The 19,062-nt window shown below is 35.3% G+C and overlaps 1 protein-coding gene across 1 annotated transcript in view; it reads left to right on the top strand.

Annotated features, from left to right (window-relative positions):
- The first annotated feature begins 2,811 nt into the window (after positions 1-2,811).
- The window catches only part of LOC107691748 (D(2)-like dopamine receptor), a 76,225-nt gene continuing 59,974 nt past the window's right edge, over positions 2,812-19,062 (top strand). Inside the window, exon 1 of the mRNA XM_016490551.1 lies at positions 2,812-2,934. The gene's annotated coding sequence lies outside the window, so the exon portion shown is untranslated. The remainder of the gene's footprint in view (positions 2,935-19,062) is intronic.

The following is a 19,062-nucleotide window of genomic DNA, read 5'->3' as shown; positions in this document are numbered from 1 at the left end:
GGTAAGGGAACCAATTGCGTCGATTTTCCGTTAGTTTAGAATGGCGTGCCTGACGTTGGATCAACGTTACCCCGATGAGCAAAACGATGCTGGATCGACGTCGGAGATCAACGTTGTTTCGACGCCACGAGAAACGTCGATTCTACGTTGATTCTATGCCAGTTTGCTATCTGGGTTGTTAACATGTAGGCTAGGAGCTTGCTGCATGAATCCGTGAGTAGTTTACAAACCCGAGGGAACGGATTGCAAAAGCGTGCGCACGGATTATGAATTTGTGGGTACGGATTAAAAAACCGAAGGTACGGTTTACAAAATCTGAGCGCACGGATACGGAGCCCGGGAAGTCACCTGTAGGAGAAAAAACAAACAATCCGTGGCGACGGTTTTGCAATCCGTCCCCTCAGTTTATAAACAGATCTTGTAAACCGTAACTTCGGTTTTTTAATCCGTACCCACAAATTCACAGGTAGCCTGTGTTAACGAATCATATTGTATATTCCCAGACAGCACTCATACGTTGGGCCGATGTCGACCCGACGTACAAAACTCCATCGGCACGATGTCGCTCGGGGATCGTTTGCTAATAGGGAAGATGTCGCCGCGACGTCGGCCTCTGATCGCAAATGCTCTCCGGCCGATGTTTGGACGATGCAGCTGTAAATCCGGCTGCTCTGCGTGAGCGCGGTTCACCGGCGTTTTGCTCATCATTACGGACCACCCGCGGCAGCAGCCGCTGGTTTATAATAAAACAACCACTCTATATAATACACCAATAGTAATACACACCACTCTCAATAAAGGTTGCACATTTATTACAATTTTCAATCAACATATTAAATATACAAAAACATTTACATTTATCAGATGCTTTTATCAAAAGTGACTTACAAATGAGAGCATTCAAATCAATTCACAATTGTTTGTACTCTTTCAGAGATTAACCATGGTTTTACCACAGCATTTGCAGTAAATCCATAGTAAAAACTAAATCAACCATAGTTTTACAACAATAACCATGGTTTAACTATGACTGTTGCAGTAAAACCATAGTAAGCACAAAAATAACCATTACTACAGCATTTGCAGTAAAACCATAGTAACTACAAAATTTACCACAATTTCAAAAACTACACTATAGTCATGGTTACCACATGTTTACTGTAGTATTACTACAAAATAACTATAGCAGAACCATGACATCAAAACCATGGTATGAACCAAAAGAAAAAAAAACCTTGGTTACTAGACTTATGGTTGCTACAGTTTTACTATAGTAAAAGCATGGTTAAGTGTTGTATAAATATAAGTACCTTTCACAATACTTATCATTTCAAAGTAGGTTTACAGGAAATGCATGTTTTCAGGGTTACAATTTAAAAACATCCTTGAATCAGCCAGAGGTGACTAAGACTCGCTGGGGAAGACCATCTTCTGGCAACAAAGTAATGTCCACATGACAGCAGCTCAAAGATAATATAAGTCGTGTTCAGTACTAATAATTATTTATTTTTATTGCCACGTCAGAATCTAACTATCTTCATGGCAAAAACTGAGTTACAATAATACAAGAGTTACATAAACAAAATTAATTACAAAATAAAAACCGAGCAAACAATAATTACAGCAGTTAAAATGTTTTAAATTATATGATACAAATTCTAAAATCTTTTCTGATAAAATCTTTCTAAAGTCTCAAGTCATGTGTTCAGTTAAACACTATCGTTCAACATTATTAAAGGGTAAGCTCAACAATTTTCAATCAACTTTGTATTGTTACAATGTTGGTAATATATGTAAAAGAACAATGTTTATTCTTTCTCTGAGATACCCGGTTTATCTGTCAGCAAAACTGCTGCATGACGCAAAACAGCATTTTGTCATTTTGATGATGCAAAAAGTGTTTTTGTCATTTTGTAAAAACTCGTCATTTCATTTTGCATCATCCTGCGGAGTGTTGCTTACAAATAAAAGGGGATATATAGATACACATAACTCAGAGAAAGAGTAAATATTGTTCATTTACTGATATTAGAGACGTTGAAATAATACAAAGTGGGTTGAAAATTGTCAAACTTACCCTTAAAGGCAATATAAGGATCATATTTGTCAGTTTTGTAAATAAATTATAAACCCGAGGGAACGGATTGCGAAAGCGTGCGCACGGATTATGAATTTGTGGGTACGGATTCAAAAACCGAAGGTACGGTTTACAAAATCTGAGCGCACGGATTGGAAATTCGTGGGTACGGTTTATTAATCCGTAGCCACGATTTGTTAAACCGAGGGAACAGTTTAAGAATTCGTGAGTACGGTTAATAAACTGAGGGGACGGATTGCAAAACCGTCGCCACGGATTGTTTTTTTTCTCCTACAGGTGACTTCCCGGGCTCCGAAGATAAGTGATTTTACCTAATGACATTCATGCATTTTTATGTGTATCTTAACTGTCCGAAAAATGTTGAAGGGACACTGTACATTTGACAGATTTATTATTTATTTATTTCCGGAACCGGGTTTGTATTGTACTTTGTGTTCGTCTGTCATTGGATCCTCTGGCCATTTCTACACGCGCTCGTGTTGAGATTAGTCAACTCCGCCTCCTACATGCCACGCGCTCACAGTTACTGCTGGATCAGAGAGCGGAGCTGCGCCCGGCATTCGCGCTCTTCTGCTGACAGCACGCACTTCGTGTAACTATTGAAAACTGGCTTTTAAAGTTAGATGTACTCTAATATACTTTGGCCAGTATAAGAGAGACACTCACGTTTGATTCAGTCAAGTGAAATTCTTTAGCATCGTGAACATTGAACGCTCTGGCACAAACGAGTATGGACAGTTTGAGACTATGCGGGGAAAAGATGCTAAACATCAAGAAGTTGTGGATATAAACGGACAGAAGAACAGAGCTCATTCCTAATATCATATGGCTTGAAGGTGAGGTGCATGTTTTAAACACATTTATTCAGTTGTTTTTCCTCTAAAACAAACACTGCTTGGATAAAATTATCAGAGAGATTAATACCTTTTTAGGCAGGTGCTTGCCATTGCTTCTGTGTGTACAACAATAAGTTAGTATAGCGTAACTTTTGGTTGGAATTCATAAAAATGCGTTTTCTGATTACTGCAACTGAAGTAGGCTAGACTGCGAATAAACTAATGTCAAATCTACACGGAAAAACAGCTGTGGTTGCCAGAAATTCAGATATTACTGTTTGGCATTTGGTGCCTTTATATTTTAAAGTTCACAACCATATATAACATATAATGTTCATATTCCAACCTATTCGAACTACAAAAATCTGTTTGTATTTTAAAATACACAGTAAACACAGTAATAACAGCATTAAAATAATGTAACGAAGACCAACTAAACTAAAGAAAATGTAACTTAAACACCCCAATGTACAAGAAAACAAGCATACATATTAATATGTAATATAATATAATCAGAATAATTTTGCGTTTCACTATATAGATTATAAGACTACTCATATTTTTGCTAAATAAAACAACTGAAATAATGCATTAGAATAAAACTACATGTATGACCTTTTTGAATGTAGTATAGCTTTTCACAGTAAATTATAAAATTCATACTTTATACTTAAAAAAAACAATACTTTATTGTATTTTGCAGTAAAATTCAATTTATTGTCTTTTAATCTAATGTTTCACAAAAAAAAAATGATTTAACAGTATTTTGTATTTAATCATGTATTATGCACATAGTAGGATGACTGAGGTATTGAGTAAATGGATAAAAGAGCATAGACTAAACATTGTTTAATACACAGAGAGGTAAAGAGCAGTTTATGTGAACCCAGACATTATTCCAAGAGCTTTTCCAGAGGGAGAAAACACATTCTGAAGTCTGCTGTTTATTGATTTATTCAATTACATATTCACTTGTTAATTATCTCTCTATATTAGCCACAAACACATTCTGGCACCATTTTAGTGTGTGTTTTTTTCTTCGTCACATTTTGGACCCTTTACTAGAGTACATGGAAAGACAATCAATGTGTCTATGTGTCTTGATATCCTTCTTTTACTAATCTACCAAGTCGCCTAATCTTAGACAGTTGGCAAAGTCCATTGGCTGCCCAGAATAATGTGTGCTAAATCATTTACATCCAGTCAGGAGGGATGCTGTCCTGTGTACAGATCGTAATAGTATTCTGTAGAACCTGCTGATTTTCTGTAATATTCATCTCTGCTAGAGTGGAATGTGTGAAACTGACTTGGTTTGACATGAGGAAGAAAATATGATGAATGCAATTGTCTGCCTCTGCTACAAAAATTGATCTCTCGGTTAGAACAGCCCTGCATTGAAAAATTCAAAGTAAGCATAAAGCACATGAGAAATACTGTGCTTTTATGTGGAAAAATGAAAGTGACCGAAAATGTCTATGGGAGACTGTCTCCCCTGGGGCTTCTTGCGTGGAGAGGTGTGGCTCTGAGAGCATTTTCTTGACATTTCCATGGAGGAAGAGGCAGACACCACAGACTGCCCTTTTGCTATTTAACAGAGCCTGTTTTTAGGGGCTTGTAGAACAGGGGGCAGTGTTTTACAACAGCTTTAAACAAGATCATTTTAAACCACTGAGAACAAGAAACAAAGGTAATGAACCGCATTAATCTGACAATTAGTTATATTGATCAAAAATGTTCCTGATGTTGATGCAAGATTCAGCTAGAATTAAAGGCATGGCAACAGATATCAGAGGCTGATGGCCATGTCGTGTATCCATGCCAGATGCTGGGCTCTGACAGCAACATTTAGTATTGGGTTTTAGTGCACAGACTGAAAATACACCCATGGCGGCAAGCAAATAAAATCTCTCATTTTATGTTCTTTATTTGGAAGTAGTGAACTCAGACAGCCTATTGTGAAAAAGGCAGATTTTAATGCAACACAATAAAATATATTTGGTAGCAGATGGTGGAATAGATGTTTGAAATGCTGAACACAAGGCATCTCAGAAAATTGATGTCCTGGAAATGTCTGCTGTGATTTGGTTATAACTGTACAGTTCACAGTAGGTTGCAATTTAAGGACTAAAATGAACAAGGGTCACAGTGTTATGTAAGACTATATACATTTATATCTCTGAGTATGACATCTAACTCATAGGAAAACCCATTTTAATAAGTCATTTTTGATTCAGACAAAATCTTTTATGACATTTCTAGCTTTATGTTTACCTTGCTGTCTACTATGTGATTTTGTTTAATTTAGAGGACAGGGCAGAAACCATGACTAATGTTATGGATCATAACCATGGGCAAACTTAAATAAATTCTGTCTCTAAAATGTGCATGCTTCAGCAAGTGCAGGCCCAGCTGGAGAGTCGTTCAGACATTTTACAACCATTTTAACTCAAAACTAAGATGCACATTTCTGGAAGAAACTTCTCCACAGTTCAGGTCTAGGACAAAAAGCTCTCAAGTTGCATCAGAGGAAATTTTGAATACAAAATAAAGTATGATTATTATTTCAATTAAAACTATAACTATTAGAAGTATTTAAAAGCGTGATATACTGTATGTCATTTACGTAGTGGTGGAAAGAGTACTAAGAAATAGTACTTAAGTAAAAGTATTGCTACTTAAGGAATAATTTACTTGAGTACAAGTAAAAGTACTGAAAAATAATATGACTCAAGTAAGAGTAAAAAAGTAGCTTGCTGAAAAACTACTCAAGTTACTGCGTTACAGAGTAATTTACTATTATTTTTCTGTTTTTACCCAAAATGAGGCCATGTGAGCATTATGGAGCATTAAACACTCTCATGTACTATAATGCCTGTTTCACAAGTGAGACTCATAGAAGTATTAAACTTATCATATTCCAGAAAATCCCTTATATGGACAAAATGCATCAGATATCACTACAGCTTAATAACCTGCAGATAGAGATGCTTTGACTGATGAAACATGGAAGACAATACACACAATTGCAATGCAAAGCTAACTGACATAGCTTGTATTACAGTATAGAATTTTATAAAATATTTTATGCCTCACTGTGATAAAAAGCAACATGGAACCAAGCTAATTGTTTCAAACATAACTGATGTTATATAGTGATTTTGGAGCAAAACATGATATTAGTCTCATAAATTGTCATGTTTGGTGCTATGCTAAGCAAACATACTAGCTATCCCTGTTGCCAGGAGCAACTGTTTTATAGCCTAACTAATTTTGAAAAGTACATTCACATCGTATTCAAGTTAGATTATGTGGTTTTTAAGAAGGGCAAAAGCAAAGAAGGGTAAATGAGAGGTTTTCAAAGAAATGAGGGTTTAAAACAGTGTGAATAGAAAGGTGCCAGTAAAAAATAATGTGGGGTATGAGTAAAGTTGGGCATCGTTTTAATTTTAATGATTCCGATTCTTATTAATTCATCATTTAAATTCCAATAAGGTAAATAAATAAAAAATCTTAAGATATCATTCACATTTATTCTAACTCTTTTTGCAAAATATTTCATTGTTAGCGGAATACTATGAATGAAAATCAACAGGCTAAAAAACATATGTGTGCAGCAGAGAAAACATGACACGAGTCTTCTTGACTTGAATGGTTTAAAATCACATTAAAAGTGTAGTTTGTTATAATAGCAATAAGGTGTTATAAGGTGGACTCCAGGCACATTTTCGGTAGAACGAAAAAGCGTTTTATTTGACATGTTAACCCGTACCTAGGCATGGGAATCCAAAATCGATTCCAATTCTGGAATAGGACGCTTAAGGTCAGGAATCGTCTACTTGTTATAAAATTAAAATTGTGATTCCTCTTATCAATTCCTTTGTGCACATTTTAATATAACTTTGAACCATTCAAGCAGAAGACGACTGGCACGCTGTTTTCTGTACTGCACACATAGGGGCATACCCAGGTGAAAAAGAAATATATTTAAATTGTGCTTTTTCAGACATACTTACTATATTTAAATTATACTATACTAAGTGCATATTAAATGTATTATTTTGAAACAACTTTAAGTATATTAAGTGTATTTCAAGATATGTTTAAGTTGGATTTTAATCTATTTGTAATATATTTAATATATTGAAATTGTGTTAAAATGGAACCACTTTAAGTATATTTAGTGCAATTTAAGTGTATTTCTTAAAATACATTTAAAATGTCCTTTTAATACTTCATGAACTACAGTTAGAGTATATTTGAAGCATCGTTTTAATGTACTTCAAGTACATTTCAATTGTATTTCAGCTCATTGGAAATGCATTAGCATTACACTACTAGTATATTATAAAGCTGCTTTTTTCAGTATACACACACACGCACACACTTTGATATCTAGAAAACTTTAATGTATTATAGATTGTTGTGTACATTACAAATATTCATAAAGTACACTAAAAAAGGACAAGCAGCATCATATTTCTTAGAAGTATAACTAAGCATATATTTAATACAAAAGTACTTCTAGTATACTTTTTAGAAATATATTAAAATGAAATTCAATATATTTGTATTGCACTTCAAATAAGCATGTTGGGAATACAAATGTATTATAAACATACTACTTGAATTTCAAGTATATTTTTAATACATTTAATACTACGTCTTTTTCACCTGGGTAGCCATCATTTCAGAAATGAGGGAGACAGAAATGTAAAAAAATTATTTTAACATTCGACTTTTGTCTAATTGACAGGCTTTCTTTTTTTCTTATGTCTTTTAATTGGCTAAGAAATCAAATACACTGCTGGACGATAACCAGTAATTTGTATTCTATATATCTTTTTTTCTGTATTTTCCTAATGACAATTTTATGATTGGTTTATACAAACACATAATAAGGCATAGGAATAGTTTCTATACTGTAATAAATGTTATGTCAATTAGCACTGCATTATTCATATATTTATTTATTTATTACCTGGAAATCACTTGAAATTACCTTTTTTTAGCTACAGCGATAGCGGGATGCCTTTGTCCATATTGGGATTTCCTGCACGTCATAAGTTATTATTACTTCTACAAGGCAGTTTTGGACTTTCTGTGTGGGAGCGCCCTCCAGCGTCGAATATGAATGAAACATACACTACATGAGAGGGTTCAGTGCTCCATAATGTTCACATCGTCTCGTTTTGGTTATGAATAAACCGTCTTTACTCTGGTCATACATAGACTATCTTCTTTCTTCACCCATGGGTACACACGGGCACAGAAAAAGTGATTTTACATGCATCTTGACAGATAAATCATGGTTGATCTGTCAGTCAGATGCACGTAAAATGCACGTGCTCTTATGTCAATCTTGTTAATGTTTAGGTTATTTAAGCTACGTTAAACTGCACTGTTAAAGAGGGCGATTTTTTACCATTCATCTGAACTGTGTGCATGCATTTTAGACACTTACATTGATCTTCCTCCATCCATGTAACTGCGTCCTTCTATCAACCGAGTTTCTATTTACTTAAACTGCTGAATGCTCTGGTAATATCAATGGCATGACCCATTTCTGGAGCTGCTAAAATTACGATTTAAAAATTCACTAAAATATTGAAATGCAGTGATGCAGATAAAAAAAACCAGCACCGGTGATTGACAGTCAAAGCATAGCGTGGTTTGGACGCCCCGCCCCCCCACTGAACTGGAAGTTTTGATTGGTTTTGCACCCGAGTCAGACCTGCCTGTTATTGCCTGAAGCGCAGGGCTCCACCCCAGCAGTTTGAAAAGTACCCATCAAACACCAGCTCGCTCTGTTTCTTCATCGGCACCTTTGTCTTTTTTCTTTTCTTTTTTTTTTTTTTTGGTAGTACTTTTGTCACAATTCACTCTGGGAGCAAGGAACGAGGAATGAGGAAACGAGGAGTTCTTGAATATCACAGTCTTTAATAATCCACAGGAAAACCGAGAACAAGGAGGACATTCAACAAGTAGACCCAACAAACAAGAATTGAAAGGACTAGGGCTTTTAACCCTCTGGGGTCCGAGGGTGTTTTGGGCCCTGGAGAAGTTTTGACATGTCCTGACATTTGTGCTTTTTTCAGTTGCTAATAAACATTTTAATGGCTAAGTTTAATAGCACCATAATCAGCACAAACTGGGCTACAATAATATGTGGGCAGCATGTATGTATGTGATTGTGTTTTTGAGAAAACGTTTATGCGTGCTTAGTGACAAACTAAAATTTTAAAGTCACTGAAATAAGGCCATAATACACATACAGAACATTTGTTCACAAGACTATTGAGAACTGGATCTTGAAGTCTAGAGTTTTTGCTTCAGAATGATGTGAAAATCATCTTGTTTACTCACTCACAGAAAACAATATATTGATTTAAATTTTGAGTGGTGTATTCACAGTCCTAAAAAAGTGTTGTAAACAAATGTTAGCATTTATTTTTCACAGTACCTTAGTATATGCGTACTTGATGAGAAAACAGAATGCCATACTACAGTAAAGTACTTGATTTAATTTGTTGTGGTAGTTCTATAGTTGCTGTGGTAATATAACAACTATAGTAATAAAAAACAAATGACTTTACCCAATACTGTACTTCGTTTTCTACAACTATAGGGTATATTATACTACAATACACTGCAGTTTACTGTAGTATTCATTAACAAAGTGTTGTAAAAACTATAATACTGTATATACAGTATAATACACTTTACTATAGTATGGTTCAAAAACACTATAGTATTGACTATAAATTACTATAGTATTTTTTCATGTGGGATATAGGCATAACAAAAGTAGAATTTCTATAAACCCATACAGGAAGATTTACTTATTGTGTTATCCCAACCACAAATAATATTACCATATAGGCATAATAAAAACAATTACTATACACTATACTGTGCACTTACTCAGTATGATTTTCCAGCGAACTCAAAACGGAACGACACTCGCGTTCCTTTCTTCTGCAAGATGCCGGTGATGCAGCCGGAGTACTAAACAAAAAATTTAACTGTTATTAGCAATTACCAGAAGATGCATAACTGATAATAAATTGCATCACTGATAAGAATGGACGCGCGTATATGTCTGTCGATGGGCCACTTATCGGTGACATTTACAGCTTTCTGATACATTTACACCTCGGACCATCGCTAACGCCAATGGCCGGGTATAACGCATTCAAAACATTTACCACATCAGATACTCGCGAACAAAAGCTAGTTGGTGAACAATTTCACCATTTGGAAAAATATAGTCTAAACAATCCAAAATGTAAAAAAATAAATACATAAAACCATGGTTAATTTTTGTAAGAGATATATAATATTGTATTTATGTTTATATCGGCCTATAGCATTATATATATTTTATTATATATATTTATCATTTATATAGGCTATATATCATCATTATATATAGTTATATACGCGCTTTGTACAACATTCAAAACAATAAGTGGCCTGTAAGGAGATATTTCATATTTCCAAATTTAGATATAAAATAGGCTATAGCTGAGCAACATTTTAAATCATGAAGGTAATAATAAAAGGCTTACTCGTCAGGAATTATATCCTCCGCTGTGTCCAAACGTTCTTCAAAATGCAAACGTTCGTCATCTGTGTCGCGTTCTTCCTCTGAGGAGAAAGTCAACTCTTCGTCGCTGTCCAGAACCATCCGAAGTGCTTCTTCACCCGTGTAGCGTGCCATCATGCAAACGCGCAGAAAAAGTAAGTAATTCTATGATGAAGCTTGACGTTTTATGCCATTTCTCGGGGGCGTGTACATGATTACCTGGCTCGCCTCAGTTCATTTCCATATGAACAGCGCGCTCAGAGCGGGGCGGGATCACATTAGCTATAATGAGGCGATACGGGAGAAACCGGACCACTCCTTACTTTAATACGGATTACATAAAAATAAATTATTTGTTTTCGACTTGAATTGGTTAATTTAAAAGTAGACATTTCAAGCTTTCTATACATATATTTATCTTGTCTTTGAGGCAAGTATTCGCTGAGATTCGGGTTGTTTTATTTATGTGTCTGTGAAGAGAGGTGACAGAGACAGAGATGGCAGAGAATGCAACCTGTTTATTTTCTTTACTCTACAAAAGCACAGCGTTTTGTTGTTATTATGAGTGTATAAAAATAAAAGTAGACCCTTTACAGATTCGATTGATGTATTGCTCTTATCTGTACGATCAAAACTGAAAGTGTAATTTAAGTTCTTTTCGGCGTTATCAGGAGAAAATGCCACAAAACGCGTATCCGCGTTTGTCGACCCCAAAGGGTTAAAGGCAGGGTAACGAGGGACTAAGGAGACACACCTGGGATCAAATTAATAATCAACATGAGGACGAAACTGGGAGGAATGGCCGCCGACCAACGGCGGCGGAACAGGTGGTCGAGGAGCCCGAGGCGGAGACGGAGAGCCGAAGAGCCAGGGCGATGGGGAGGATTCGGAGGTCCTAGGCGGAGCAAATGGCACCGGTGACCGATGCGGAGATGTGGATCCGGGAGGCCGCGGTGGAGCCGTAGCGACAGAGGACTGAAGTGGAGCAGAGGGGATGAAGAAGCCTGACGGAGCCGGAGGGACGATTTTCGAGGAGCGGCCACAGGAGGGCACTTTCTAGGAGCAGGCACTGGAGGGTGCTCTGGAAGGCGCTTTCTAGGAGTGGGCACTGGAGGATTGGAAGCCCCCTCAGGGCTAGACGAGGGAACCAAGGACGAAGGAGGGCTGGACGGGACCAGCGGAGACAATGGAGAGAGGAGAGGGGGCAGTTCGATCTCCATATCAGATTCCAAGTCTATTATTAGATCCCCCTCCTCGTTTTGGCCTTTTTGCGGCGCCATACTCAGCTCACCCTCAGCCGCGGTGCAGGAGGCGGAGCTCCTCTCTGCGCTCACACCAGGCTCGGGCATGCGCTCCGCGCATCGGGGAGATGGTGGGCTGGGCTCTGGGTCGGGAGTGGCACTGGCAGGAGGAGGATGAATTCAGGGCAAAGGAGGGGATCCATAGGGCACAATAATGGTCAATCATGAACAATTACACTGAAAAATGCTCCATCATGCCACAATGACATCTTTCTACATCAGAAGATTTTTCAGAGATTGCATTCTAGGTTCAGCCACTGAATGAAATCAATGGTGTCCTTGAGTACTGGAGGATACTACAATTTCATAGCATAAATGAGTCCAAAGAGCAGGCATATGTCTCGGGGAGGATTTTCCAGATCATCCAATACAATTGTACCTTCCAAAATTATTGCAGTAGATGTGGCATTAAATGCAGTGAGTTAGGTATGGCTCTAGAGTCCTCAGCTCAGGGATCATGGTCAATAGGCCGACATCTCTTGACATCTCTTCTTCATCATAGTCCTAGAAACAGGAGCACAATATGACAAAAATAAGTAATTACATTTTAAGAGTACATATTCAGGTTAAACATTTGCAAACAAATTAATATCTGTGTATTATGTTTAGATATAAAGGCCTTTTCAAACTGGGCACAGCAATGGATCCCAGAGATAAAAAAAAAAGAAAAAAGACATTCAATCTGTTGTACAAAAAGACAAGACAAACTGAACAGTATGCCAGCTATACAATAATCTATTCTGAAACTGCTGCTTTGACATTTGAAAAGTGTTAAAAAAAAACAGCATTTTGGTTAAATACTGACATATGTATTCTCTTTTGTGTGATTTCTAAAGACTGACCAGAAAACCATGATCAAGAGAGCACCCTCATAGGCCATGCCTTAAACGAGTGGTTTTCACGACTCTCATTTATATATTAGACTCTTTGTGTTTGTTATTTTGCTTATCTGGTTTCTTTATTTCTTTCAAACCTCATTTTTGATTTTTATATTTCTTTCACTTACTCACCTTTATTCTTTTCTGTCCTTCCTTTCTGACTCCTTTCCTCTTTGTGTTGTTTCCTTTACTCTTCCTTCATCTAAATTGTCAGACTCCTTGTTACCTAATTTCTATTTTCTTTCTTCACATTATTTTTCTTACTCTTCTTTAAAAAGGGTTCACCCAAAAATGAAAATTCTGTCATTAATTACTCATCATCATGTCGTTCCAAACCAGTAAGACCTTCATTCATCTTCGGAACACAAATGAAGATACAGTATGCCAGCTATACAATAATCTATTCTGAAACTGCTGCTTTGACATTTGAAAAGTGTTAAAAAACTGCATTTTGGTTAAATACTGACATATATATATTCTCTTTTGTGTGGATTTCTAAAGACTGACCAGAAAACCATGATCAAGAGAGCACCCTCATAGGCCATGTCTTAAACGAGTGGTTTTCATGACTCTATCATTTATATATTAGACTCTTTGTTTTTGTTCTTTTGCTTATCTGATTTCTTTATTTCTTTCAAACCTCCTTTTTGATTTTTATATTTCTTTCACTTACTTGCCTTTATTCTTTTCTGTCCTTCCTTTCTGACTTCTTTCCTTTGTGTTGTTTCCTTTACTCTTCCTTCATCTAAATTGTCAGACTCCTTGTTACCTAATTTCTATTTTCACATGATTTTTCTTACTCTTCTTTAAAAAGGGTTCACCCAAAAACGAAAATTCTGTCATTAATTACTCTCTCATGTCGTTCCAAACCAGTAAGACCTTCATTTATCTTTGGAACACAAATGAAGATATGTTTGATGAAATCTGAGAAAGCTTGTGCATTCTAAACAAGGCACAGTGCATGCGTGTTCTCCGTCAGAACGCCGGCTCCTGCGTCAGCAGCATAACACGCATGCATCGTGGTACTCTCTTGAACGGTGTACTTACTTTCTTTCTGGGTCTTGAACGTGGTAGTTGTGTTGCTGTCTATGTAAAAAAGCTCTTGGATTTCATCAGAAATATCTTAATTTGTGTTCCGAACATGAACAAAGGTCTTATAGGTTTGGAACAACATGAGGGTGAGTTATTAATGACAGAATTTTCATTTTTGAGTGAACTATCCCTTTAAATCGTAACTGTTTGGGTCGGGTCTTCTGTCACAATTCACTCGGGGAGCAAGGAACGAGGAAACGAGGAGTTCTTGAATATCACAGTCTTTAATAATCCACAGGAAACCCGAGAACAAGGAGGACATTCAACAAGTAGACCCGACAAACAAGAACGGAAAGGACTAGGGCTTTTAAAGGCAGGGTAACGAGGGACTAAGGAGACAAACCTGGGATCAAATTAATAATCAACATGAGGACGAAACTGGGTCACAGGGGCAAAAACACACACAGAATAGTCCATAATCCTGACAACTTTGTACTTTTGGTGGAAAATAAATGTAGTATGATGTTGAATGTAAATGAAGTTGAATATTTTATTTTAATTCTACTCAAGTAAGAGTAAAAGTACCACAATTTATTTATACTCAAGAAAGTAGAAAAAAATGTAAAAATGTACTCAAGTACTGTAACGAAAGTATTTGTAATTATTTACTTTCCACCTCTGCATTTAAGAAAAATCGAATATGTCATTTACATAAGTGACATTTGACATCAGTGCAGATTTTCAGTGAATAACTACTGAAATGTCATGCTGTCATGGCCCGTTCACACCAAGGATGATAACTATAAAGATAACGATCTCAATATTAAAGAATAGCAGAGTCCACACCACAGCTATAACGATAAAGGCACAGAGAAACTATATAGTTACAATCACTTCCAGAACTATTTTTTCCAGCTGATAAATGATACACTGAAACATTGACAGCCAATCAGAATCCATCCTGCTGTCATGAGCTGGAGAATTTAAAGCACGCTGAGTGTGCGCTGAGAATAAACAGACAATAGCGTGGATGCTAATATCGTTATCTTTATAGTTATCTTCAGTGTTGGGAGTAACGCATTACAAGTAAAGCGAGTTACGTAATCAGATTACTGTTTTCAAGTAACTAGTAAAGTAACGCATTACTTTTTAATTTACAAGAGAATATCTGAGTTACTTTTTCAAATAAGTAACGCAACTTAACTTTTTTTTTTTTTTCAATTTATTGATTGACAGCTCTCCTGTCCCCATGTTGAGAGAAATCAGAAGATATTACTGTAGTTCTAAAATAAATATGGATATGCATTAATTAATCTCACTCCAAAAAAAAAAAAAAACTACAGAAAATAAAAAACACACTTTTACACTGTTTGAAAATATTTCATATTAATTTATTATTTTACAGTAGTAACTTTTTGGAGTTGGGTTAACATAGTAAATTTTTATAAAGGCTCTAATTCAAAAATGTGCAAATATCTTGCAGTATTTAAACATGCATTTACTGTATGCACTGGGGCTTTCATATTTCTGACATTGTACATTGCAACTGCTATGTTCTATCTCTGAAGAGAGAAAAGATTTCCATCGTGCAACTGTACTTAACTTTTGGCTGAATTTGACTTTGAACTAGTTTCATGGAGTGTTTCAAGAGATTTGACAAATGTGGAAAATCTAAAGAAAAAAATAATTTCCTTAATTAATCTTTGAGGATTCATATTTAATGGGTATTTTGCGTAACTATTCCTTAATCCTTATTGGGTTAGTTCACACAAAAATGAAAATTTTATCATCATTTATTCACTCTCATGTCACTCCAAACCCACAAGACTTCATTCATCTTTCTAATACAAATTAAGATATGTTAAGATAATATTCTCTCATCCCTTCTACTGTATGTAATCAACATTTTCAAACTTCCAAAAGAACACAAAGGCATCGTAAAAGTAATCCATTGAGCAGTTTTACTTAATTGTATTGAAGAAACAAGATCACTTTATATAATTTAAAAGATTTAATTTAGGATTTTGTTCACAAGAACACTGATCAACACCCATACATAGAGCACATCAAATATGGTAAACAGAAGCACAAACATGCGTAACATGCAAAAATAAACCTCATTGGTTTTGACGAAACTAAAGTCTTTGGAACAAAATGAGGGTGAGAATATAATGACAGAATTTTCATTTTTTGGTGAACTATGCCTTTAAGAGTAAAAATATCTGTTATTACTATTATTATTATTATTATTATTATTATTACTACTCACGCTCAGGTGAAAACTGCATTTATTCCACTTTTTACTATGCAATCTGGATTTATCCATCAGGAAGTGGATGCAAATAAGTTGTTTGGTCTTTTGGTAAGTCGTTAGGGAAAGCACTGATCAGATTTGAATATGACCTTTTACTAACAAACTTGACACAGAAGAAAAATGCTTCATACATGTGTCCACTAAATACTTGATTAATGCATCACATCTGTTACATGTTAATGGCATGTAGCTAATTACCTTAGGATGCATTCATCATCATGTCCTCATGTTTTTAATATGGATGAACCTTAACACACTGCCTGCCCTTGATGAATAAATGCTGCCTTTGGCCTTGATAATTAATATGCTGTACAAAAATTGTTTTTATAAATAGATCAAGTTGCTTTACCCATAAAAAAAAAAAAAAAACCCTTCCTAAAACACTGGCCAGGAAGTCGTCAGGGGTGTTCCAGCCCCATATCGTCATTCGTTTCATGCTGTTTCCCATACTCCTGTAGCAAGATAGGTCTGGCTTGACCCTTGGGGCTGGAAGACACCCTCCTATATGGGAAACAGGCAGAGGCTGCTCGAGACATGGTTGTTAGGATACAGCATGGGCACACAGTCCTAATGAGCTCATCTGAGGCTTGTTATAGTGCTTCTCTACTGCTGCTCTCCAAGAAGCAGACGTATCTACAGTTTCCCTAATGGTTGCTTCAAAATGAGTGAGTGCTGTAACAGACAGAACTGGAACACTGGAATAATGTAGGTTTGACACACATCGATGTTATCTAACAAACACAGCGTTGCTCTGTGTGTTTATTTAGTTCAGATTATGCCTCCTTTGTTCGATTAAACCTTTGATTACTTGAGGGTAGTGCAGACACTGTGGTATTTGAGATAAATTGATTTTTTCATCATGAAATGCCAAAGTAGTAATTGTAGACCAAAGCATAAAAATTAAATCACAAAAACTTGAAAGTGAATTTTCAAGTATGTCCAAAGATAATTACTTTTTTTATTGCATTTTATTGCTTTTTACAAAAGCTCTGAATTGAGTTTTTGTGTCCCTATAAACTGCAAATGTTTCTTTAAATATGATTCCTTAAAGATTAAAGTAATTTATATGATTTACCTAATTGTATAGCATACTGTATATCAAATTGAGCCTAATTGAGTTAAGCAGGGCTGTAACCACTATAATTAATAGACACATTATTCCCCCAATATTTGATATTTGACCATTTTTTAAATAAATTACTATTCACAGAAGCTGATCACAAACTCCAGCGTGGTGCTTCAGTTTTAGCAGTGAAAGAGTACGAGGTATAAAGTTACTAAACATTTAATACTGTTTCACAGCTGTTTATATGTCATATATTATATATTGTCATCTATATTGGAATTAAATAAATCTACAGGATTCACAAATAGAACATAACAATTGCAATGTAATTAAAAATGCATCCCCATTTTTTATTTTATAAAAATGTACATTCTAATCATTTTTATACATTTTGTTTTTAACTTTAATAACTGTAGTAGTTTTATAACTGTAGTAGAACATTTAAATGACCCTGTGTTTGATATGTTTGTTTATAATTTCCATTTATAGGAGATATCCTGAAATATAAATGGGTTTAAAAATTCAATATTTCCCTGTTGCTCAACTTATGTATCTTACCCCACTCTACAAACTACATGTACCTTAAAAAAATGCATGATAATATTACTGCACAATGACCATTATCATAATCGAATGCTTCCAACAGCCTGTTCAATGAAAATACATTTATTTTAACCTCCATGTCAAGGTTGCTGGATTGAATGTGGCAAAGCACTATATTATCTGTGCTAGTAACTTAATCCAGCTAGGACATACAGGGGAAACGGTGTGGTCAGTGTTTTTTTTTTCTTTCTTTCTCAGAAGCACTCTGATGCCCATACAGTATTTATACTGAAGGTTTTAAACTCAGAGATTAAGAAAATTGCTTATTGTTTTGTATTTTTCAGCACTTACAGTGCATGTTTATCTAACTTACATGCTTTTTTAAGATAAACTGACTGAAGTTTAGAAGGTCAGTTGTACAGTTATAGAAATGCAGTTTGGTATGTGACTTAGCAGGGTTGTTAACAGACAGATTAAGTAGAAATTGAATTATTCTTTAGATTGAAAAATGATAACATAAATTGGTAACATCGTTTTATTAGATTCAAAAATATTATTTAAAATCACTGAGCCAACCTATATACATGAATTTTTTTAGTAGAACTAATTTTTAATGTATTAAATCAGGTATAAATAGCTTTTAATGTAACAATCAGGGATTTAAATTAACTTTTTCACTCACCAGCCAATTTGGCTACTAAATCATTAAGTTACCGGCCATTCATAACTTCTACTAGCCAAAAACAAAAAAGACAGAAATACACCAACAGTTTGAGGCCGTCTACACCGGGCGTGACAAAGTGACCGTTGCAAATCATTTTGTCAGTACTAGGGGTGTGCGATATTGACAGAAAATAATATCTCAATATTTTCTGTGATTTTATCGATAAAGATAATTAGACAATATTTTGCTGTGTGTGTTATTGTGCTGATATCTTAAGGACTACTGTGGACAGCTGACTCCTAAAGTTTTTGATATTCTTCATATTCTGTGTGGTCAGTTCACAGCAGTGATAGAAATTAATCTTTTCCAATAATTTTTAATTGATTTTTAACTTTTATGGGCATTCTTACCTTTATAAAGCCATTTTTTTCTAAAAGTGTACATCATCTTTTGAGTCAAATTCTTACATTTAATCAGTCAGTTATAATAATAATACATTTAGGCTGTTACTAAACTAATTAAATCAGTATCAATAAAATTAATCTTTGCAGAAGTTGCATATGAAGTGGCATCTAGATGTATTTACACATGCTAATGCAGCTTAGAGGGACATGGAATGCTTTAAACTGCAGTTACAAAGGCATAAATAATGTTTTGATATTTAAAAAATGAAATGTTGAATACTGATATTTGAAATTATTAAAAAAATGAAAAGATACTTTAAATGTGAAATTAAAACCGCCAG

The sequence above is a fragment of the Sinocyclocheilus anshuiensis genome, unplaced genomic scaffold (assembly GCF_001515605.1).
Source record: "Sinocyclocheilus anshuiensis isolate Anshui unplaced genomic scaffold, SAMN03320099.WGS_v1.1 scaffold246, whole genome shotgun sequence".
NCBI classification, from domain to species: Eukaryota; Metazoa; Chordata; class Actinopteri; order Cypriniformes; family Cyprinidae; genus Sinocyclocheilus; species Sinocyclocheilus anshuiensis.
This window is presented reverse-complemented; position numbering and strand designations above follow the sequence as displayed.